The 21,718-nt window shown below is 42.3% G+C and overlaps 16 non-coding genes and 1 pseudogene across 16 annotated transcripts; 7 read left to right on the forward strand and 10 right to left on the reverse strand.

The window, feature by feature from the left end:
* Nucleotides 1–787: 787 nt before the first annotated feature.
* On the forward strand, nucleotides 788–906 carry LOC130223910 (5S ribosomal RNA). The gene has a single exon (XR_008837019.1). It is a non-coding gene; the product is annotated as a 5S ribosomal RNA (ribosomal RNA).
* Nucleotides 907–2,068: 1,162 nt separating this feature from the next.
* Nucleotides 2,069–2,140, reverse strand: trnaq-uug (transfer RNA glutamine (anticodon UUG)). The gene has a single exon. It is a non-coding gene; the product is annotated as a tRNA-Gln (tRNA).
* Nucleotides 2,141–3,255: 1,115 nt separating this feature from the next.
* trnap-ugg (transfer RNA proline (anticodon UGG)) lies at nucleotides 3,256–3,327 on the reverse strand. Its single transcript has one exon. It is a non-coding gene; the product is annotated as a tRNA-Pro (tRNA).
* A 411-nt stretch (nucleotides 3,328–3,738) lies between these two features.
* trnaq-uug (transfer RNA glutamine (anticodon UUG)) lies at nucleotides 3,739–3,810 on the reverse strand. Its single transcript has one exon. It is a non-coding gene; the product is annotated as a tRNA-Gln (tRNA).
* A 1,251-nt stretch (nucleotides 3,811–5,061) lies between these two features.
* trnap-ugg (transfer RNA proline (anticodon UGG)) lies at nucleotides 5,062–5,133 on the reverse strand. The gene has a single exon. It is a non-coding gene; the product is annotated as a tRNA-Pro (tRNA).
* Nucleotides 5,134–5,262: 129 nt separating this feature from the next.
* Nucleotides 5,263–5,334, reverse strand: trnaq-uug (transfer RNA glutamine (anticodon UUG)). The gene has a single exon. It is a non-coding gene; the product is annotated as a tRNA-Gln (tRNA).
* A 468-nt stretch (nucleotides 5,335–5,802) lies between these two features.
* On the reverse strand, nucleotides 5,803–5,874 carry trnap-ugg (transfer RNA proline (anticodon UGG)). Its single transcript has one exon. It is a non-coding gene; the product is annotated as a tRNA-Pro (tRNA).
* A 1,142-nt stretch (nucleotides 5,875–7,016) lies between these two features.
* On the forward strand, nucleotides 7,017–7,135 carry LOC130224046 (5S ribosomal RNA). The gene has a single exon (XR_008837147.1). It is a non-coding gene; the product is annotated as a 5S ribosomal RNA (ribosomal RNA).
* A 3,487-nt stretch (nucleotides 7,136–10,622) lies between these two features.
* Nucleotides 10,623–10,704, forward strand: trnas-gcu (transfer RNA serine (anticodon GCU)). The gene has a single exon. It is a non-coding gene; the product is annotated as a tRNA-Ser (tRNA).
* A 179-nt stretch (nucleotides 10,705–10,883) lies between these two features.
* On the forward strand, nucleotides 10,884–10,965 carry trnas-gcu (transfer RNA serine (anticodon GCU)). Its single transcript has one exon. It is a non-coding gene; the product is annotated as a tRNA-Ser (tRNA).
* Nucleotides 10,966–11,559: 594 nt separating this feature from the next.
* On the reverse strand, nucleotides 11,560–11,700 carry LOC130224230 (U4 spliceosomal RNA). The gene has a single exon (XR_008837298.1). It is a non-coding gene; the product is annotated as a U4 spliceosomal RNA (small nuclear RNA).
* Nucleotides 11,701–13,102: 1,402 nt separating this feature from the next.
* Nucleotides 13,103–13,184, forward strand: trnas-gcu (transfer RNA serine (anticodon GCU)). Its single transcript has one exon. It is a non-coding gene; the product is annotated as a tRNA-Ser (tRNA).
* A 179-nt stretch (nucleotides 13,185–13,363) lies between these two features.
* trnas-gcu (transfer RNA serine (anticodon GCU)) lies at nucleotides 13,364–13,445 on the forward strand. Its single transcript has one exon. It is a non-coding gene; the product is annotated as a tRNA-Ser (tRNA).
* Nucleotides 13,446–14,057: 612 nt separating this feature from the next.
* LOC130224187 (U4 spliceosomal RNA) lies at nucleotides 14,058–14,198 on the reverse strand. The gene has a single exon (XR_008837257.1). It is a non-coding gene; the product is annotated as a U4 spliceosomal RNA (small nuclear RNA).
* Nucleotides 14,199–15,599: 1,401 nt separating this feature from the next.
* Nucleotides 15,600–15,681, forward strand: trnas-gcu (transfer RNA serine (anticodon GCU)). The gene has a single exon. It is a non-coding gene; the product is annotated as a tRNA-Ser (tRNA).
* Nucleotides 15,682–16,304: 623 nt separating this feature from the next.
* On the reverse strand, nucleotides 16,305–16,445 carry LOC130224252 (U4 spliceosomal RNA). Its single transcript, XR_008837319.1, has one exon. It is a non-coding gene; the product is annotated as a U4 spliceosomal RNA (small nuclear RNA).
* Nucleotides 16,446–18,060: 1,615 nt separating this feature from the next.
* On the reverse strand, nucleotides 18,061–20,939 carry LOC130223486 (uncharacterized; annotated as a pseudogene).
* Nucleotides 20,940–21,718: the final 779 nt, after the last annotated feature.

Raw genomic sequence — 21,718 nt, forward strand, 5'->3', positions numbered from 1 at the left:
CTGTTTACAATATACATGCTACCCCTGGGAGACATTATTAGAAGACATGGGATCAGCTTTCACTGCTATGCAGATGATACTCAATTATATATTTCAACTAAACCTGACGAGACGTCTAAACTGTCCAAGCTAACTGAGTGTATTAAAGATGTTAAAGACTGGATGACCAACAATTATCTTCTCTTAAACTCAGACAAAACAGAATTATTACTTATTGGGCCTAAATCCTGTACACAGCAGATCTCACAACTCGACCTACAATTAGAGGGATACAAAGTTTGCGTTAGCTCTACTATAAAAGATCTGGGTGTCATATTAGACAGCAATTTAACTTTTAAAAATCATATATCCCATGTCACAAAAACTCCTTTCTTTCATCTGAGAAATATCGCTAAGTTACGAAGTATGCTATCCATCTCAGATGCAGAAAAGCTAGTCCATGCTTTTATGACTTCTAGGCTGGACTACTGTAATGCACTGTTTGCTGGCTGCCCAGCATCCTCTATTCTCTATCAGACGAGTCTGATCTCATCTGAACTCGGAAGCAAAGCAGGGTTGGGCCTGGTTAGTACTTGGATGGGAGACCGCCTGGGAATACCAGGTGCTGTAAGCTTTTTGAATTCCTTCATTTGGCAAAAATATTCCTAAATAAATAAAAAAAATATAAAAAACTATTGAGGGGCCAAGGGCATTGTTTCTGTCAGTGCTGTGTCAAGGCAAGCTGAGCGGCACTTGGCTCCTGGTGCTGCGCCTATTTTTAAATAGCCAACTCTTGACAGCTGCTCTCGCTTACGGCCATACCACCCTGGCAATGCCTGATCTCATCTGAACTCGGAAGCAAAGCAGGGATGGACCTGGTTAGTACTTGGATGGGAGACCGCCTGGGAATACCAGGTGCTGTAAGCCTTTTGAATTCCTTCAAGGAGGAGGACCGTGGTAGCATCAAATTGCTGTCTCAGCGTAAAGTATCGGAACTACTCACTGATTGGTGGGATTGAAAACAGTCTCATTCAGTTCACTGCTTTGAAGCAAGGAGAGAAGAAAGAGGTTGCACCGATATTTGGACTCGGATCACTGGATTCAAAGTCCAGAGTGCTAACCATTACACCATGGAAACAAGACCCTTCTTATAGGCTATCTAATGCTCGGAAACTGGTGTTGAAACAGGCCTCTGTGAAAGCCAAGCTGTCCCTAAAAGCAAAAAACAACTGCAAGGGCTCGTCCAGTAAATGAAACTGGGACCTCTCACACCCGAAGCAAGAATCATACCCCTAGACCAACGAGCCAATAAAAAGCAGCAAGTTTACATGGCCACACTATCTGCTGACAAACCGGCATTCTCTGAAAATGGCCTCTGTCTAAAACCTCAACGCCCTCATAAAACATGAGACAACTGTACGGGCTCACCTGGAATTTGAACCTGGGAGCTCCCGTGGCATGAGCGAGAATCATTCTCCTAGAACAGCAAGCCACTGTGCAGGGAAGGATTTTATGTGGTGATACCATCTGCTGACAAACTGGAATTCTTCGAAAGAAGATTTTATGAAAGCCATAATGCCCCCCTGTAAAACACAAGACAGCTGCAAGGGCTCATCTGGGATTTGAACCCGGGACCTCTCGGACCCAAAGCAAGAATCATACCCCTAGACTAACGAGCCACTAACAGTGAAGCTTTCACATGGCATCAGAAGCAGTGCATGGTTGGAAATCTTTATGTAACAATTGAGTCACAACATACCTTCAAAATCTCATGCGTTGAAGCAGGGTTTGTGCGTGAATTCTCCCACCCAAAACCAGACTCGCAGCCCTAGACCGACAAGTTGAGTCACTCGTTTACTTGAAATTTTTTGTTGTCCAGCTGTTTCAGTGAGTAAATTGATCTCATCAGTTTCACAGATTTATGCTGCATGGCAAAACCACACATCATGTTACATAAGTGATTGCTGAAGGAGGACCGTGGTAGCATCAAATAGATGTCTCAGCGTATGGTATCGGAACTACTCACTGATTGGTGTGATTGAAAATGGTCTCATTCATTTCACTGATTTAAAGCAAGAAGCAGAGGCAGAGGTTCCACCGAGATTTGAACTCGGATCACTGGATTCAAAGTCCAGAGTGCTAACCATTACACCATGGAACCAAGACACGTCTTACAGGCTATCTAATGCTCAGAAACTGGTTATGAAACAGGCCTCTGTGAAATCCAAGCTGTCCCTCAAAACAAAAATCAACCGCAAGGGCTCGTCCAGGATTTTAACCCGGGACCTCTCACACCCTAAGTGAGAATCATACACCTAGACCAACTAGCCACTAAAACATGAAGTTTTCACATGGCATCAGAAGCAGTGCATGGTTGGAAATCTTTATGTAACAATTGAGTCAGTACATACCTTCAAAATCTCATGCATTAAAGCAGGGCTTGTGCGTGAATTCTCCCACCCAAAACTAGACTCGCAGCCCCAGACCGACAAGTTGAGTCACTCGTTTACTTATAAATTTTTGTTGTCCAGCTGTTTCAGTGAGTAAATTGATCTCATCAGCTTCACAGATTTATGCTGCATGGCAAAACCACACATAACATTACATAAGTGATTGCTGAAGGAGGATTGTGATAGCATCAAACAGCTATCTCAGCGTATAGTATCAGAACTACTCACTGATTGGTGTGATTGAAAATGGTCTCATTCAGTTCACTGATTTGAAGGAAGAAGGAAGAGGTTCCACCGATATTTGGACTCGGATCACTGGATTCAAAGTCCAGAGTGCTAAGCATTACACCATGGAAACAAGACCCTTCTTATAGGCTATCTAATGGTCGGAAACTGGCGTTGAAACAGGCCTCTGTGAAAGCCAAGCTGTCCCTCAAAGCAAAAAACAACTGCAAGGGCTCGTCCAGTAAATGAAACAGGGACCTCTCACACCCAAAGCAAGAATCATACCCCTAGACCAACGAGCCAATAAAAAGCAGCAAGTTTACATGGCAACACTATCTGCTGACTAACCGGCATTCTCTGAAAACGGCCTCTGTCTAAAACCTCAACGCCCTCATAAAACATGAGACAACTGTACGGGCTCACCCGGAATTTATACCTGGGAGCTCTCGTGGCACGAGCGAGAATCATTCTCCTAGAGCAGCAAGCCACTGTGCAGGGAAGGTTTTATGTGGCGATACTATCTGCTGACAAACTGGAATTCTTCGAAAGAAGATTTTATGAAAGCCATAATGCCCCCCTGTAAAACACAAGACAGCTGCAAGGGCTCGTCCGGGATTTGAACCCAGGACCTCTCGCACCCAAAGCGAGAATCATACCCCTAGACCAACGAGCCACTAAGACACGAAGCTTTCACATGGCATCAGAAGCAGTGCATAGTTGGAAATCTTTATGTAACAATTGAGTCACAAAATACCTTCAAAATCTCATGCATTGAAGCAGGGCTTGTGCGTGAATTCTTCCACCCAAAACCAGACTCGCAGCCCCAGACAGACAAGTTGAGTCACTCGTTTACTTATAAATTTTTGTTGTCCAGCTGTTTCAGTGAGTAAATTGATCTCATCAGTTTCACAGATTTATGCTGCATGGCAAAACCACACATAATGTTACATAAGTGATTGCTGAAGGAGGACCGTGGGAGCATCAAATAGCTATCTAAGTGTATAGTATCGGAACTACTCACTGATTGGTGTGATTGAAAATGGTCTCATTCATTTCACTGATTTAAAGCAAAAAGAGAAGGCAGCGGTTCCACCGAGATTTGAACTCGGATCACTGGATTCAAAGTCCAGAGTGCTAACCATTACACCATGGAACCAAGACACTTCTTACAGGCTATCTAATGCTCAGAAACTGGTGTTGAAACAGGCCTCTGTGAAATCCAAGCTGTCCCTCAAAACAAAAATCAACCGCAAGGGCTCGTCCAGGATTTTAACCCGGGACCTCTCACACCCTAAGCGAGAATCATACACCTAGACCAACTAGCCACTAAAACATGAAGTTTTCACATGGCATCAGAAGCAGTGCATGGTTGGAAATTTTTATGTAACAATTGAGTCAGTACATACCTTCAAAATCTCATGCGTTGAAGCAGGGCTTGTGCGTGAATTCTCCCACCCAAAACTAGACTCGCAGCCCCAGACCGACAAGTTGAGTCACTCGTTTACTTATAAATTTTTGTTGTCCAGCTGTTTCAGTGAGTAAATTGATCTCATCAGCTTCACAGATTTATGCTGCATGGCAAAACCACACATAACATTACATAAGTGATTGCTGAAGGAGGATCGTGATAGCATCAAACAGCTATCTCAGCGTATAGTATCAGAACTACTCACTGATTGGTGTGATTGAAAATGGTCTCATTCAGTTCACTGATTTGAAGCAAGGAGAGAAGGAAGAGGTTCCACCGATATTTGGACTCGGATCACTGGATTCAAAGTCCAGAGTGCTAAGCATTACACCATGGAAACAAGACCCTTCTTATAGGCTATCTAATGCTCGGAAACTGGCGTTGAAACAGGCCTCTGTGAAAGCCAAGCTGTCCCTCAAAGCAAAAAACAACTGCAAGGGCTCGTCCAGTAAATGAAACTGGGACCTCTCACACCCGAAGCAAGAATCATACCCCTAGACCAACGAGCCAATAAAAAGCAGCAAGTTTACATGGCAACACTATCTGCTGACTAACCGGCATTCTCTGAAAACAGCCTCTGTCTAAAACCTCAACGCCCTCATAAAACATGAGACAACTGTACGGGCTTACCCGGAATTTATACCTGGGAGCTCTCGTGGCACGAGCGAGAATCATTCTCCTAGAACAGAACTACACTGTTCCTTGAACTACACTGTTCCTATTTACTGTGACCTTTTATGTGAAGCTGCTTTGACACAATCTACATTGTATAAGCGCTATACAAATAAAGGTGAATTGAAAAAAAATTGAATTGAACAGCAAGCCACTGTGCAGGGAAGGTTTTATGTGGCGATACTATCTGCTGACAAACTGGAATTCTTCGAAAGAAGATTTTATGAAAGCCATAATGCCCCCCTGTTAAACACAAGACAGCTGCAAGGGCTCATCCGGGATTTGAACCCGGGACCTCTCGCACCCAAAGCGAGAATCATACCCCTAGAGCAAGGAGCCGCTAAAACATGAAGTTTTCACATGGCATGTGATACTATCTCAGCTTATAGTATCAGAACTACTCACTGATTGGTGTGATTGAAAATGGTCTCATTCATTTCACTGATTTAAAGCAAGAAGAGAAGGCAGCGGTTCCACCTAGATTTGAACTCGGATCACTGGATTCAAAGTCCAGAGTGCTAACCATTACACCATGGAATCAAGACACCGCTTACAGGCTATCTAATGCTCAGAAACTGGTGTTGAAACAGGCCTCTGTGAAAGCCAAGCTGTCCCTCAAAGCAAAAAACAACTGCAAGGGCTCGTCCAGTAAATGAAACTGGGACCTCTCACAGCCGAAGCAAGAATCAAACCCCCAGACCAACGCGCCAATAAAAAGCAGCAAGTTTACATGGCAACACTATCTGCTGACAAACCGGCATTCTCGGAAAATGGCCTCTGTCTAAAACCTCAACGCCCTCATAAAACATGAGACAACTGTACGGGCTCACCCGGAATTTGAACCTGGGAGCTCTCGTGGCACGAGCGAGTATCATTCTTCTAGAACAGCAAGCCACTGTGCAGGGAAGGTTTTATGTGGTGATACTATCTGCTGACAAACTGGAATTCTTCGAAAGAAGATTTTATGAAAGCCATAATGCCCCCCTGTAAAACACAAGACAGCTACAAGGGCTCGTCCGGGATTTGAACCCGGCACCTCTCGCACCCAAAGCGAGAATCATACCCCTAGACTAACGAGCCACTAAGCCTTGAAGCTTTCACATGGCATCAGAAGCAGTGCATGGTTCGAAATCTTTATGTAACAATTGAGTCAGTACATACCTTCAAAATCTCATGCGTTGAAGCAGGGCTTGTGCGTGAATTCTCCCACCCAAAACCAGACTCGCAGCCCCAGACCGACAAGTTGAGTCACTCGTTTACTTATAAATTTTTGTTGTCCAGCTGTTTCAGTGAGTAAATTGATCTCATCAGTTTCACAGATTTATGCTGCATGGCAAAACCACACATAACGTTACATAAGTGATTGCTGAAGGAGGATCATGATAGCATCAAACAGCTATCTCAGCCTATAGTATCAGAACTACTCACTGATTGGTGTGATTGAAATTGGTCTCATTAAGTTCACTGAGTTGAAGCAAGGAGAGATGGAAGAGGTTCTACCTATATTTGGACTCGGATCACTGGATTCAAAGTCCAGAGTGCTAACCATTACACCATGGAAACAAAACCCTTCTTATAGGCTATCTAATGCTCATAAACTGGTGTTGAAACAGGCCTCTGTGAAAGCCGAGCTGTCCCTCAAAGCAAAAAACAACTGCAAGGACTCGTCCAGTAAATTAACCCAGGACCTCTCACACCCGAAGCAAGAATCATACCCCTAGACCAACGAGCCAATTAAAAGCAACAAGTTTACATGGCAACACTATCTGCTGTCAAACCGGCATTCTCTGAAAACGGCCTCTGTCTAAAACCTCAACGCCCTCATAAAACATGAGACAACTGTACGGGCTCGCCCGGAATTTGAACCTGGGAGCTCTCGTGGCATGAGCGAGAATCATTCTCCTAGAACAGCAAGCCACTGTGCAGGGAAGGTTTTACGTGGTGATACTATCTGCTAACAAACTTTCTTTCTTTCTTTGAAAGAAGTTTTTATGAAAGCCATAATACCTCCCTGTAAAACACAAGACAGCTGCAAGGGCTCGTCCGGGATTTGAACCCAGGACCTCTCGCACCCAAAGCGAGAATCACACCCCTAGAAGAGGTAAACTATTGAGGGGCCAAGGGCATTGTTTCTGTCGGTGCTGTGTCAAGGCAAGCTGAGCGGCACTCGGCTCCTGGTGCTGCGCCTATTTTTAAATAGCCAACTCTTGACAGCTGCTCTTGCTTACGGCTATACCACCCCGGCAATGCCTGATCTCATCTGAACTCGGAAGCAAAGCAGGATTGGACCTGCTTAGTACTTGGATGGGAGACCGCCTGGGAATACCAGGTGCTGTAAGCTTTTTGAATTCCTTCATTTGGCAAAAAAATTAATAAATAAATAAAAAAATATAAAAAAGAGGTAAACTATTGAGGGGCCAAGGGCATTGTTTCTGTCGGTGCTGTGTCAAGGCAAGCTGAGCGGCACTCGGCTCCTGGTGCTGCGCCTATTTTTAAATAGCCAACTCTTGACGGCTGCTCTCGCATACGGCCATACCCCCCTGTGCATTTGTGATAGTGGTACATTCCAGGAAGTGTTTGGCTGCAGTTAGTGAGAGAGGCTCACCACATTTTCTTCTGTTTAGTTTTATTTTTGACTCAAATACATTTTTGTTAAACTTTTTTTGAGTTTGTTTAGTTTATCCTCCCAGCAGCGTGAGCTGTTCGGGAGGAGTGTTTTTTATTCCTATTTTTTTTTGCAATGGACGGATCTACGGTGACAGACCTGGCAATGGTGGACGGATTTGAGAAGGCAAATGACAATGGACTGGACAGACGACAACGAGAAACAAACCGATCGGAGAAGGAAGCAAGGAAAAGGATTTATCTAAAAGAAGCAACTGTAACAGTGGATATGGGACAAACAACTGAGATGAGAGCAATGGATTTAATTAAAGCAGTGACGGAGAGGATTGGGGATGGAAAGATTTTGGCTGTAAGACCAAAACAAAACAAGGAATATGAAGTAACACTTGAAAGAGAGGAAGATGCTGATGTGTTAACAGACGGATTGACTATTAAAGGGATAAACTGTACAGTAAAGAGGCTACAAAACCACGATTGTGTTGTCTCCTTCACGCATCTGCCTGTCTATGTTGCTGATATAGATATTTTAGACAAATTGGATAATTGGAGAGTTTGTCCCATTTCAAAAATTAAAAGAAGGTTTTATCCGGGCACAGATATTGAAGATGGGACGAGGTTTGTTAAAACCAGATTCCCCAAAGAAGTGGCGTCCCTCCCGTACAGCACAAGAATAGAGACAGCTGAAGGACCACAATACTTAAGGGTGATGCACAGCCATCAGGTGAAAACTTGCAGGCTGTGCATGAGCCCAGATCATGTGGTGAAAGACTGTCCAGATTTTAAGTGTTTTAAGTGCGAGGAAAGGGGGCATTTCACAAGGGATTGCGATGCGGTGAAGTGCCCGGATTGTAATAAGATTTTAATTAAATGTGAATGTTGGATGGGGGAAGAGGAGGAGGAGGTAGAGCAGCAGGTAGACAGACAGATGTATGAAGGAGACAATATACAGTCAGAGGACAAAACAACAACTCAAGACAGAAGAACAGAGTTTTGGTTTTGGGGAAAATTTTATAAAGTGGGTTCAGATTTTATATAGAGGAGCTATAACCAGGATAAAATGCAATGGTTTTTTAACGGACTGTTTTAAAATAACAAGATCAATCAGACAGGGTTGCCCGTTATCTGCACTTTTATATGCCTTAGTTGCAGAACCACTGGGATTAGCTGTGAAGCAAGAGGAACGAATAAAAGGAATAGAGGTAGAGGGGGGAGTGAACAAAATTTTTCAATATGCTGATGATACTACATTAATACTACAAGATCTGGCAAGTGTAAAGCAAGCAATGGAAACGGTACAACATTTTTGCAAGGGTTCAGGAGCTAAAATAAACGAAGATAAAACAGTATATTTGAGATTTGGAGGAACTGAGGCTTTATCTGGACATTTTACGTTCAAGGAAATGGATGAAATTAAAATTTTAGGCATTGTAGTTGGGAGGGATGAAAAGAAAGCAGAAGTAACTATGTGGGAGGAAATGTTAGGAGGGATTGAAAGAAGGCGGAGGTTTTGGAAGTTAATGTCCTTAACTTTGAAGGGGAGGGTTTTAATTTTGAATGTTTTAATGGTTTCTAAATTATGGAATATTTTATATGTGTCATCAATGCCACTGTGGATGGAAAAAAGGCTGAAAAAATGTTTTTTAGATTTTTTATAGGAAGGGAAGCCTCCAAGAATAGCATACGCAACGTTGATTGGAGAAGTGGGCAAAGGGGGACTAGGTTTAATAGATGTGGAACAAAGAAAAAACAGCTTAAGAGTGAAAATGGTAAGGAAATATTTGGATGAAGATAATAAGGCAGCATGGAAAAGATTAATGGAATATTTTTTAAGTAAAAGTGGCAATTTTAATATGGGAGATAATATTTTATGGATGAGGATGAAAACATTTATGACAGAGGGTCTACCAGACTTTTATAAAGAATTGATTGGAGCATGGGGGAAATTTTTAACTTGTGTACATTTTAATATACAAGGACGCGAGAACATTTTAAATCAGCCTTTATTCTTAAACAGTGACATTCTTAATCAAGAGAAAGTGGTGTTTTTTAAGGAAATGGTGGGAGGTGGGAATAACAAGAGTAAGGGATATTTTATATGAATTTAAGGAAGGATTCTTACCGGTGCAGTATGTTATTGATGTGATGGATAAAGCGAAGGAGGATTTTAATAGACAAGACTTAAAAAAGGAATACGACATAATTAAAAATGCCATACCTGCAGAATGGTTAACAAGAATAGAAAATATGGAAGAAAATAAACCAAGTAAAAATGTGAGTGTAAGATTTGGAGAGAAATGGTGGGATTTGAAAGATTGTACTGTGAAAATGATTTATGGTTTTTTAGAGATGGGGTTTTTAAGAAACCTGGTGCAAATCGGTACTGGATACGGATGTTAAAAGATGTAAATGAAGACAACATATGGGCTAATATAAATGGCAATTTTGTACAGTCAAAACTGGAGAATTTGGAACATTTTATCAGGAGTAAAGCAGTGTTTACAGATGTCATTTTAAACAAAATAGGGATGGAGGAAAGTCTCACATGTATAGTGTGTCAAGATGCAGATGAAGGATTCTTACACTTGTTTTTATATTGTAATGAGTTAAAAGATTTTAATGAGAAATGCAAAAACATGATTTTAACTTTGAAAGGAGAAAGAGACGACAATCTTGAGTGGGAAAAGTTGTTACTGTTGGGGCTGAACAAAGAATGTGATAATAAAAAACTCATAAATGTACTTGTGATGTTAATGAAAAGTGCAATATGGGATAGAAGAGTTGTAACAAAAAAGGTAAAAGTTTTTTTAAATGTGTGGAATGTGTTTAAGAGGAAGGTGGAGAAAAAAAACATTGTTGTGTAGCTATGATGTAGAATGGACCTTTTTAATGTTTTGTCTGAAGTGTAATCTGTATAAATAAGTGATTTGTATGAATTTTGAACGGTATAATAAAAGAAAAAAAAGTGGTTAAGGCGATGGACTGCTAATCCTTTGTGCTTTGCATGTGTGAGTCGAATTCCACCCTAGTCATTCGTTTAAGAGAGCCTGGTGTTTACAAGTAAGGTAGCTTACTTGCACCCTCTTTGTGCTTCGAAGCATGTTATGGCAAAATTGAGTGTCATCTTACCGAAAACAGTTGCAAAAACATACATGACCACATATGTGCCCCAGTCCAGCCTCCATCAGGAAAGTGGCAGCATATGTGACGAGGTGGCTGAGTGGTTAAGGCGATGGACTGCTAATCTATTGTGCTCTGCACGCGTGGGTTCGAATCCCATCCTCGTCGCTCAAATGCACTGGCATTTGAGAGATCCCGGTGATTCAGTGGAAGGTGTATTACTCGCACCCTCTTAGCGTTTTGAAGGATGTTGCTGCAAAATTGAATGTCATCTGTATCGAAAGTAGCTGCAAATACATACATTTATGCCAAAGTCCAGCCCCCATCAGGAAAGCGGCTACATGCATGACGAGGTGGCCGAGTGGTTAAGGCGATGGACTGCTAATCCATTGTGCTCTGCACGCATGGGTTCGAATCCCATCCTCGTCGTTCATTAAAGAGAGCCCGGTGCTTCCTGGGAAGTTATCTTACTCGCACCATCTTCGTGCTTCGAAGCATGTTATGGCAAAATTGAAAGTCATCTTACCGAACATAATTGCAGAAACAAATATGTGCCGCAGTCCAGCCTCCTTCAAAGAAGTAGGCGCATACGTGATGAGGTGGCCGAGTAGTTAGGGTGATGCACTTCTAATCCATTGTGCACTGCCTGTGTGGGTTTGAATCCCATCCTCGTTGACCATTTGCTATGGTGTTTGAGAGAGCCCCGTGCTTCCGTGGAAGGTATTTTACTCGCACCCTCTTAGCGTTTTGAAGGATGTTATGGTAGAAGTTAATCCAGCCTCCGGCAGGGATGGACCGCTAATCCACTGTGCTCTGCTTGTGTGGGTTCGAATCCCACTCTCGTTGTTCAATTGCTTTAGTATTTTAGAGAGCCTGGTGCTTCCATGGAAGGTTTCTTACACGCACTCTGAAGAATGTTATGGTACAGGTTAATCCAGCCTGCAGCATGTTTAGGAGCTCAACGAAAGTTGCAACATGCTAAAGAAACAGGAGCACAGCTATCCTTTTCAACAGAACATAAAGCCTACTAAGAGGCTGACAAAAACTGCCAGAGCTGACTGTATTTCAAGTCATCCCAGCGAGGTATTGGGTAAAGTTTTCAACCAGCAATGATCACGCCTCGGATAGACCTCATAGGCTACGATATTGCCTCTGCAAAAGAATAGCTATAACAGCTACGAACTTTTCTGTGTACCAATCTGGACATGCAACGACAAGGTGGCATCAAACTTTAAACTGCCAGCAATCAGCCCTCTGGCACCAATGAGTGCATGCTGTGTCTGCAGAACAGGTTATTGATTTGTCCAAAAATAATTACTTATACATTGTTTCATTTTTACTTAAAGAAAAGTATACACTACTTATGTGAATCTGGGAGAAGAGAATTGTGGGTAATCTGGTAAAGGGGGGGGGGAGTCACAACGCTGAACGGCAGAGAAAAGGGTTGAGATTGGGATGTATTTATTGGGCTGTACAGGGATTGGGGTAAGGTAATGAAGAATGCAAGGGCACTGAAACCATATTTTGACAGAAATCCAAGGTCAGCTATGCTGCCGTTTTTAGACTCAGGCATTCTGTCTAGTTTCTCTCCAACAAAACCAGAAGAAACTTGTTGCAGTTAATGTTGAACAATAAAGCCTGGTTTATACTTCTGTGTCAAGTGATCAGCGTGATCCACGGCGCAAGCCTTGCGCGTAGCCGTGCACTTATACTTCTGCGCACTGTTTCTGTTGCTCTGCAATACACTTCCGAAACGCTAGCTGGCAGTAGGTGTTTATGTTTCTCTGTGTTGAGTTTCTTCGCTGGTGTTTTGTTTTTTTCTGACCGCTTCCTTAATGTGCAAGTGGCTCAAATTCGCTCATTTTGAGGCAGGAACCAGTGGACGTGCAACAACTTTAATGAAAAGGTTAACACAAAACAACAGTCTCCATCCGGAGCTCCTTCATGGGACTCCACACTTGTAAACACCCGCTGCTTCACGCTCGAGCGGCTCTCACCTCCGCCCACACTCGTCAGCGCCACCAAGCCGACCAATCTCAGAGCTTGCACTTGCGCTGTGCTTACACGTGACGAGGTGGCCGAGTGCTTAGGTTAGTATGTTGTACTCTGCAAGTTCTGGTTTAAATCCCATCCTCATAGTTTCACTGTTTTGAGAGAGGCAACTGCTTCTGTCTAAGGTTTCTTACTTGCACCTCTCAGTGTCTTAAAGGATGTTTATGGCAAAACTGTATGTGATATTTAGCGAAAATAGCTGCAAAAACATACGTATTTGCCATAGTCCAGTCTCCATTAGGAGAACACCTATGTGCGCGGCGAGGTGGCTGAGTGGTTAAGGCGATGGACTGCTAATCCTTTGTGCTTTGCATGTGTGAGTCGAATTCCAGCCTGGTCATTCGTTTAAGAGAGCCTGGTGTTTACGTGGAAGGTAACTTACTTGCACCCTCTTCGTGCTTCGAAGCATGTTATGGCAAAATTGAGTGTCATCTTACCGAAAACAGTAGCAAAAACATACATGACCACATATGTGCCCCAGTCCAGCCTCCATCAGGAAAGTGGCAGCATATGCGACGAGGTGGCCGAGTGGTTAAGGCGATGGACTGCTAATCCATTGTGCTCTGCACGCGTGGGTTCGAATCCCATCCTCGTCGCTCAAATGCACTGGCATTTGAGAGATCCCGGTGATTCAGTGGAAGGTGTATTACTTGCACCCTCTTTGCGTTTTGAAGGATGTTGCTGCAAAATTTAACGTCATCTGTATCTAAAGTAGCTGTAAATACATACATTTATGCCAAAGTCCAGCCCCCATCAGGAAAGCGGCTACATGCATGACGAGGTGGCCGAGTGGTTAAGGCGATGGACTGCTAATCCGTTGTGCTCTGCACGCATGGGTTCGAATCCCATCCTCGTCGTTCATTAAAGAGAGCCCGGTGCTTCCGGGGAAGTTATCTTACTCGCACCATCTTCGTGCTTCGAAGCATGTTATGGCAAAATTGAAAGTCATCTTACCGAACATAATTGCAGAAACATACAGAATTGCAGAAACAAATATGTGCCGCAGTCCAGCCTCCATCAAAGAAGTAGGCGCATACGTGATGAGGTGGCCGAGTAGTTAGGGTGATGCACTTCTAATCCATTGTGCACTGCCTGTGTGGGTTTGAATCCCATCCTCGTTGACCATTTGCTATGGTGTTTGAGAAAGCCCCGTGCTTCCGTGGAAGGTGTTTTACTCGCACCCTCTTAGCGTTTTGAAGGATGTTATGGTAGAAGTTAATCCAGCCTCCGGCAGGGATGGACCGCTAATCCACTGTGCTCTGCTTGTGTGGGTTCGAATCCCACTCTCGTCGTTCAATTGCTTTAGTATTTTAGAGAGCCTGGTGCTTCCATGGAAGGTTTCTTACACGCACTCTGAAGAATGTTATGGTACAGGTTAATCCAGCCTGCAGCATGTTTAGGAGCTCAACGAAAGTTGCAACATGCTAAAGAAACAGAAGCACAGCTATCCTTTTCAACAGAACATTAAGCCTACTAAGAGGCTGACAAAAATTGCCAGAGCTGACTGTATTTCAAGTCATCCCAGCGAGGTATTGGGTAAAGTTTTCAACCAGCAATGATCACGCCTCGGATAGACCTCATAGGCTACGATATTGCCTCTGCGAAAGAATAGCTATAAGAGCTACAAACTCTTCTGTGTACGAATCTGGACATGCAATGACAAGGTGGCATCAAACTTTAAACTGCCAGCAATCAGCCCTCTGGCACCAATGAGTGCATGCTGTGTCTGCAGAACAGGTTATTGATTTGTCCAAAAATAATTACTTATACATTGTTTCATTTTTACTTAAAGAAAAGTATACACTACTTATGTGAATCTGGGAGAAGAGAATTGTGGGTAATCTGGTAAAGGGGGGGGGGAGTCACAACGTTGAACGGCAGAGAAAAGGGTTGAGATTGGGATGTATTTATTGGGCTGTACAGGGATTGGGGTAAGGTAATGAAGAATGCAAGGGCACTGAAACCATATTTTGACAGAAATCCAAGGTCAGCTATGCTGCCGTTTTTAGACTCAGGCATTCTGTCTAGTTTCTCTCCAACAAAACCAGAAGAAACTTGTTGCAGTTAATGTTGAACAATAAAGCCTGGTTTATACTTCTGTGTCAAGTGATCAGCGTGATCCACGGCGCAAGCCTTGCGCGTAGCCGTGCACTTATACTTCTGCGCACTGTTTCTGTTGCTCTGCAATACACTTCCGAAACGCTAGCTGGCAGTAGGTGTTTATGTTTCTCTGTGTTGAGTTTCTTCGCTGGTGTTTTGTTTTTTCTGACCGCTTCCTTAATGTGCAAGTGGCTCAAATTCGCTCATTTTGAGGCAGGAACCAGTGGACGTGCAACAACTTTAATGAAAAGGTTAACACAAAACAACAGTCTCCATCCGGAGCTCCTTCATGGGACTCCACACTTGTAAACACCCGCTGCTTCACGCTCGAGCGGCTCTCACCTCCGCCCACACTTGTCAGCGCTACCAAGCCGACCAATCTCAGAGCTTGCACTTGCGCTGTGCTTACACGTGACGAGGTGGCCGAGTGCTTAGGTTAGTATGTTGTACTCTGCAAGTTCTGGTTTAAATCCCATCCTCATAGTTTCACTGTTTTGAGAGAGGCAACTGCTTCTGTCTAAGGTTTCTTACTTGCACCTCTCAGCGTCTTAAAGGATGTTTATGGCAAAACTGTATGTGATATTTAGCGAAAATAGCTGCAAAAACATACGTATTTGCCATAGTCCAGTCTCCATTAGGAGAGCACATATGTGCGCGGCGAGGTGGCTGAGTGGTTAAGGCGATGGACTGCTAATCCGTTGTGCTTTGCATGTGTGAGTCGAATTCCAGCCTGGTCATTCGTTTAAGAGAGCCTGGTGTTTACGTGGAAGGTAACTTACTTGCACCCTCTTCGTGCTTCGAAGCATGTTATGGCAAAATTGAGTGTCATCTTACCGAAAACAGTTGCAAAAACATACATGACCACATATGTGCCCCAGTCCAGCCTCCATCAGGAAAGTGGCAGCATATGTGACGAGGTGGCTGAGTGGTTAAGGCGATGGACTGCTAATCCATTGTGCTCTGCACGCGTGGGTTTGAATCCCATCCTCGTCGTGCATTTAAGAGAGCCCGGTGCTTCCGGGGAAGTTATCTTACTCGCACCATCTTCGTGCTTCGAAGCATGTTATGGCAAAATTGAAAGTCATCTTACCGAACATAATTGCAGAAACATACAGAATTGCAGAAACAAATATGTGCCGCAGTCCAGCCTCCATCAAAGAAGTAGTCGCATACGTGATGAGGTGGCCAAGTAGTTAGGGTGATGCACTTCTAATCCATTGTGCACTGCCTGTGTGGGTTTGAATCCCATCCTCGTTGACCATTTGCTATGGTGTTTGAGAGAGCCCCGTGCTTCCGTGGAAGGTGTTTTACTCGCACCCTCTTAGCGTTTTGAAGGATGTTATGGTAGAAGTTAATCCAGCCTCCGGCAGGGATGGACCACTAATCCACTGTGCTCTGCCTGTGTGGGTTCGAATCCCACTCTCGTCGTTCAATTGCTTTTGCATTTTAGAGAGCCTGGTGCTTCCATGGAAGGTTTTTTACACGCACTCTGCTCGCATTCTGAAGAATGTTATGGTACAGGTTAATCCAGCCTGCAGCATGTTTAGGAGCTCAATGAAAGTTGCCACATGCTAAAGAAACAGGAGCATAGCTATCCTTTTCAACAGAACATTAAGCCTACTAAGAGGCTGACAAAAACTGCCAGAGCTGACTGTATTTCAAGTCATCCCAGCGAGGTATTGGGTAAAGTTTTCAACCAGCAATGATCACGCCTCGGATAGACCTCATAGGCTACGATATTGCCTCTACGAAAGAATAGCTGTAACAGCTATGAACTCTTCTGTGTACCAATCTGGACATGCAACGACAAGGTGGCATCAAACTTTAAACTGCCAGCAATCAGCCCTCTGGCACCAATGAGTGCATGCTGTGTCTGCAGAACAGGTTATTGATTTGTCCAAAAATAATTACTTATACATTGTTTCATTTTTACTTAAAGAAAAGTATACACTACTTATGTGAATCTGGGAGAAGAGAATTGTGGGTAATCTGGTAAAGGGGGCGGAGTCACAACGCTGAACGGCAGAGAAAAGGGTTGAGATTGGGATGTGTTTATTGGGCTGTACAGGGATTGGGGTAAGGTAATGAAGAATGCAAGGGCACTGAAACCATATTTTGACAGAAATCCAAGGTCAGCTATGCTGCCGTTTTTAGACTCAGGCATTCTGTCTAGTTTCTCTCCAACAAAACCAGAAGAAACTTGTTGCAGTTAATGTTGAACAATAAAGCCTGGTTTATACTTCTGTGTCAAGTGATCAGCGTGATCCACGGCGCAAGCCTTGCGAGTAGCCGTGCACTTATACTTCTGCGCACTGTTTCTGTTGCTCTGCAATACACTTCCGAAACGCTAGCTGACAGTAGGTGTTTATGTTTCTCTGTGTTGAGTTTTTTCGCTGGTGTTTTGAACGCTTCCTTAATGAGCAAGTGGCTCAAATTCGCTCATTTTGAGGCAGGAACCAGTGGACGTGCAACAACTTTAATGAAAAGGTAAACACAAAACAACAGTCTTCATCCGGAGCTCCTTCATGGGACTCCACACTTGTAAACACCCGCTGCTTCGCGCTCGAGCGGCTCTCACCTCCGCCCACACTCGTCAGCGTTACCAAGCCGACCAATCTCAGAGCTTGCGCTATGCGTACGCATGACATTTTTTGAGAGGTGCGCGTCAATGTCACCCACGGCCACAGCGAGTGCTATGCAACCACGTGTATCAGAGCTACTGATAAAGCTCCTTATAACAACCTTTATCTTCATCTTTTCTGTAAGAACATCCATTCAAGTCCCAAAAGTTAATCCTTTCTCTAGCACTACGCTGTGCTTACACAGCAAATTTTGAAGTGTTAATTTCACTTTCAAAGTGTGAAATTTAACACTTCTTTAGTGTTTATATAGGTCCACACTGAATTGAGTTAAATTTACACTTGAAAAAGAGTACATTTTTTTTACACTTGCATAGTGTTAAAAAAAGCACTGCTAGTGTTAACTTTAACTCTGTGTTTTCCACTCCCTTTCCCTATTTGCATAAAGTAAATGTTAAAACTACACTCACAGTGTTAATAGCTTAACACTAAGAGTGTTCTTCTTAACACTAATAATATAGTGCTCATACATACCTAGGTTGATATTTAAATGTATTTTTAGTTATATAGATTGTTCATTGCATTACAGGACAGTTTGCATTGATCATTTAAAAAAAATTGTCAGAACAGTGTACCAGTTTAAACTTTTATTTTTAACAATGCATCCTAAACGCACAGTTAAACCAATATGAAATGTACAGCATTTTCAGTGTCAAAAATGGTAAGTGTCTTAATGAGGTGCTGCTTGCTTGCCAGCTTTGACAACAGACACACTTTATTGTAAAAGAAACATTTAGTGTAAAAGCTTTGCATGCAGTTCCTTTACCCTGGGTGACTCACTGGTAGGCCACATCGATATTGTAGACCGTAGTTTGGAGAAAGGTAAATATGATGACAAGTGCTTCCTCGTACGTCAAGATGAACACATAGTCTTTAAAGAGTTCATCAACAGCACTCAAGGAGCTGCACATAGGATGAGATGTTTGTCCATAACCACATAGAAATAGTCGATCCTCCCCTTGATCCTTCCTGATCCTAGTAGATATGGCTGGTGGCCCTTCCTCTCACTGAGATGGCCTTCAATGCTGGTGCAAGACTGCAAAAAACAGCCAAAAACATGTAATTAAATGCAAGAAACCAGTTAGGAAACTTATAATTTTATTAATGAAAACACTAAAAATAACAAAACCACCTTTACCCAAAGTGCAAAAATTTAATGTGTTCATGTCATTCATTGTGTAGTGTGACGGAAAATAATTACAACAAAAATGTTTATATATTTTTTTTATAAACCCTCAGTTCATCCAAGATGTAATGTACATTCTTCAACAGCATTCAACTAAATGTATTGACTTTTTAAAAAGTTTCAACAGGTACATTTTACAGCATCGCATTATGGTTACCAACCTTAAAGAGCCCATATTATACATGAAATAGGGTCATATGTAGGTTGTAAGGGTCTCCAACAACAGTCTAATATGCATGCAAGGTCAAAAAACACTTTGATGGTCTTATAATCTGCATTTATTTTTACCTAATTATCCCAGCGACTCCCATATGAATTGTTCAGCGATTCATTTGTTCCCAACCCCCTCCTCAGCGCGAAGCTAATCTGCGCTGATTGGACCAATAACAGCCTGCTGCGATTGGTTGACAGTGACAGGCTTCAGCGCGAGACAGAGTGAAATGCCCAGCTGGTAATCAACAATATAAAAGTAGTCACAGTGCATACACGCCTCATAGTGTAAGGCTTTTTTCACACACACGCACACACAACCCTCCTCAGAAGAACTGGGGAGATCGACGCGAGTCTCCTAGCCGTCACACACTCTACCTGCTCTTTTTCTCTCTCTCTCACACACACACACGCACGCGCACGCACATTATGCTCCTCAGAAGAACTAGGGAGAGCGACACGCGTCTCCTGTCTCCTAGCCGTCACACACTCGACCTGCTCTTTTTCTTACACACACACATCACGCTCCTCCTCAGAACTAGGGAGATCGACACGAGTCTCCTGTCTCCTAGCTTACGATGGCCATAGCAATGACAAACGGCAGTGGAACGCGAGCTCACAAAAGCATTTAACGTTAAATCCGTAAACAAAGCGGAACGCGTCGCGTTTTTAACGTGGCTTACATGCGATATGAGAATATAAAGAGTAACCGCGTGTACTGTACCAGGTTAACAAGTAACAAAACACAATAAATACATAATTTGCAAGCTAGAGTAAACGAGGCAACAATTTTAATCGCACTTACTTACACTAGTGAATAAACCTCAACCACTGACTTTTCACAGTTTCATCTTTGGGTAGAGACTGTCAATATTATCCATCTGAGCACAGCATGACTTCATTTGACCGGCGGCGTCTGTGTGTGTGTGAATCTCCCGGGTTTGCGTGCGTAACTACTGGCGAGGCTTGTGTTTCGTAGACTCGTTATCAAGACGACTCGTTTGAAGCACTATGAGTCGACTCTTTTATAGATGAATCAATAATTTTAAACACTGTACACTTACAGATTTAAGCCATAGCTGGATATTTCACTTCACTTAGAGCTGTGTGACACACTACATGGAAGGGCATTTTCAAAAACCCATAATATGGGCTCTTTAATAATAATAATGAAAAGACTTTCTAAAATATTGTGAGTTTTATCTTGTGGAAATGCGCAAGTCGTTCAACAGCCTCTGTTGGACTGATCTTAGTCTTCTTTCTCCCTGAAGGAGGAGGCAGGAGATGCAGAAGGAGTAGGGCAGATGACAAATCACTATCCCAGCCTGAATGAATAATAATAAAAAGTTAGACATATTAATATTAAAATAAAGCAAGCCTACATTCACACTTAAGGCTCACAAATCCAAAAGAAACTGAAGCAAATTTCAAACTACAAAATCCTTAGAAATCGTACCATTTTCAGATCCTTGTCCTTCTCCTAAATTGACAATGAAAAAGACAATGAACGTCGGCAGTTGAAGTTAGAGATTTCGCCTCGATGATCCTGTGCTTAAATGCGGTTTCCCACCTCTCAAGCAACTTGTTGGATGTTTCAGCACTGAACAGCAGACCAAAGTCCTGATTAATCTAAGGAAGAAGCATATTAGATTGATTAAAAACTACAGTTTTTTTCCAGGTTGTTTGATAAAATTAGAAATCATGCACAAATTTAAATGTTTTACGGTTAGTTTTGATAATTACTACAATGATGTTTAAAAGGTAAGTGTGAGCATATGTCAAATCTATGAATAGGGCCAAGTAGCAATTATGTGCCGCATGAAATAGTGACAAAACCCACAATATAGCTGCATTAACACTTAAAAAATAAATCTTTGAAAAAAAGTGCCATATTTACCAATCCTTTCACTTATCAACATGCTTTTCTTGCATATATTTAATGAAATCTTACCCATGAATCTCTGTCATGTGACTGACGACAATATTAACTAGCTGCTGTCTAGTGCTGTGCCTTAAAGTTTTTGTGACCTTGTATTTGTCAAGCACTTCATCACCATCATCACCACCAGATTGCTTTTCCAAAGCAACTTGGACAATCTGATAAAGTGACTGATAAAGTATACTTGTAAAATAATAAAGTGAATTAGTATATGATTAAATTAACCATAACAAACAACATATGCATATACCTGTTTTGCCCTTTCATCATCTACCATCAAGCAGCAGCTGGCCCTTGTCAATTGATTCTGCATTGTTCGCTTAGGGTCTTCATGATCCGTTGAAGAGAGTGAAACTGTATCAGTACATGTGCTGGTTGTTGATAATCTTGTGGGTGAAATCACTGATGGAAAAATGGAAAACATTATTATTACCCTTTAGATTATATTTTCTTTAGTTTACAATTAATTTACCTTATATTTCAACTTAATTTTAAACAATGCTATACTAATAGCTTTTATTATACACAATCATCCTAAACGTTTTTCAACATAGTGGTTTTGACAGATTATTTTGATCAACCTTTCATCATTGGGCATCACATGAACTTAAGCTGTTAGGTTACAATATTACACCAAACAAACACATGGCAGTAGTCAAGGAACGTATAAAACCTCTTATTTCAGTACGTACTTCACTGTTCAGTAAGCTCTTCTATGAGTTTTACAGTTGTCTTATTTTTACTTAATTCTAACTATTCTGACCTATACTACTCTAAAACAGAGTCATTTGAAGAATATCCAGAGATTTCTTAATAATTACCCTCAGGCAGGCCAGCAGAAGTATTTTCTTCCAAACATCTTAGTCAAGCATAAATGTGGACTGCTGTCCATTAACTCGTGGAAGATGTCCTCTTCTACATTAGTGTCCGTGTCATCAAAAACTTGAAGATCTACAGTTGTTGGTAATCCAAATTTGCTTTTCACTGAAGAACAAGAAACATAGATGGTTATGACTTCAATAAGCACAACTCTGACCAGTACAATCTAGCAATTTT

The sequence above is a fragment of the Danio aesculapii genome, chromosome 4 (assembly GCF_903798145.1).
Source record: "Danio aesculapii chromosome 4, fDanAes4.1, whole genome shotgun sequence".
Lineage (NCBI taxonomy): Eukaryota > Metazoa > Chordata > Actinopteri > Cypriniformes > Danionidae > Danio > Danio aesculapii.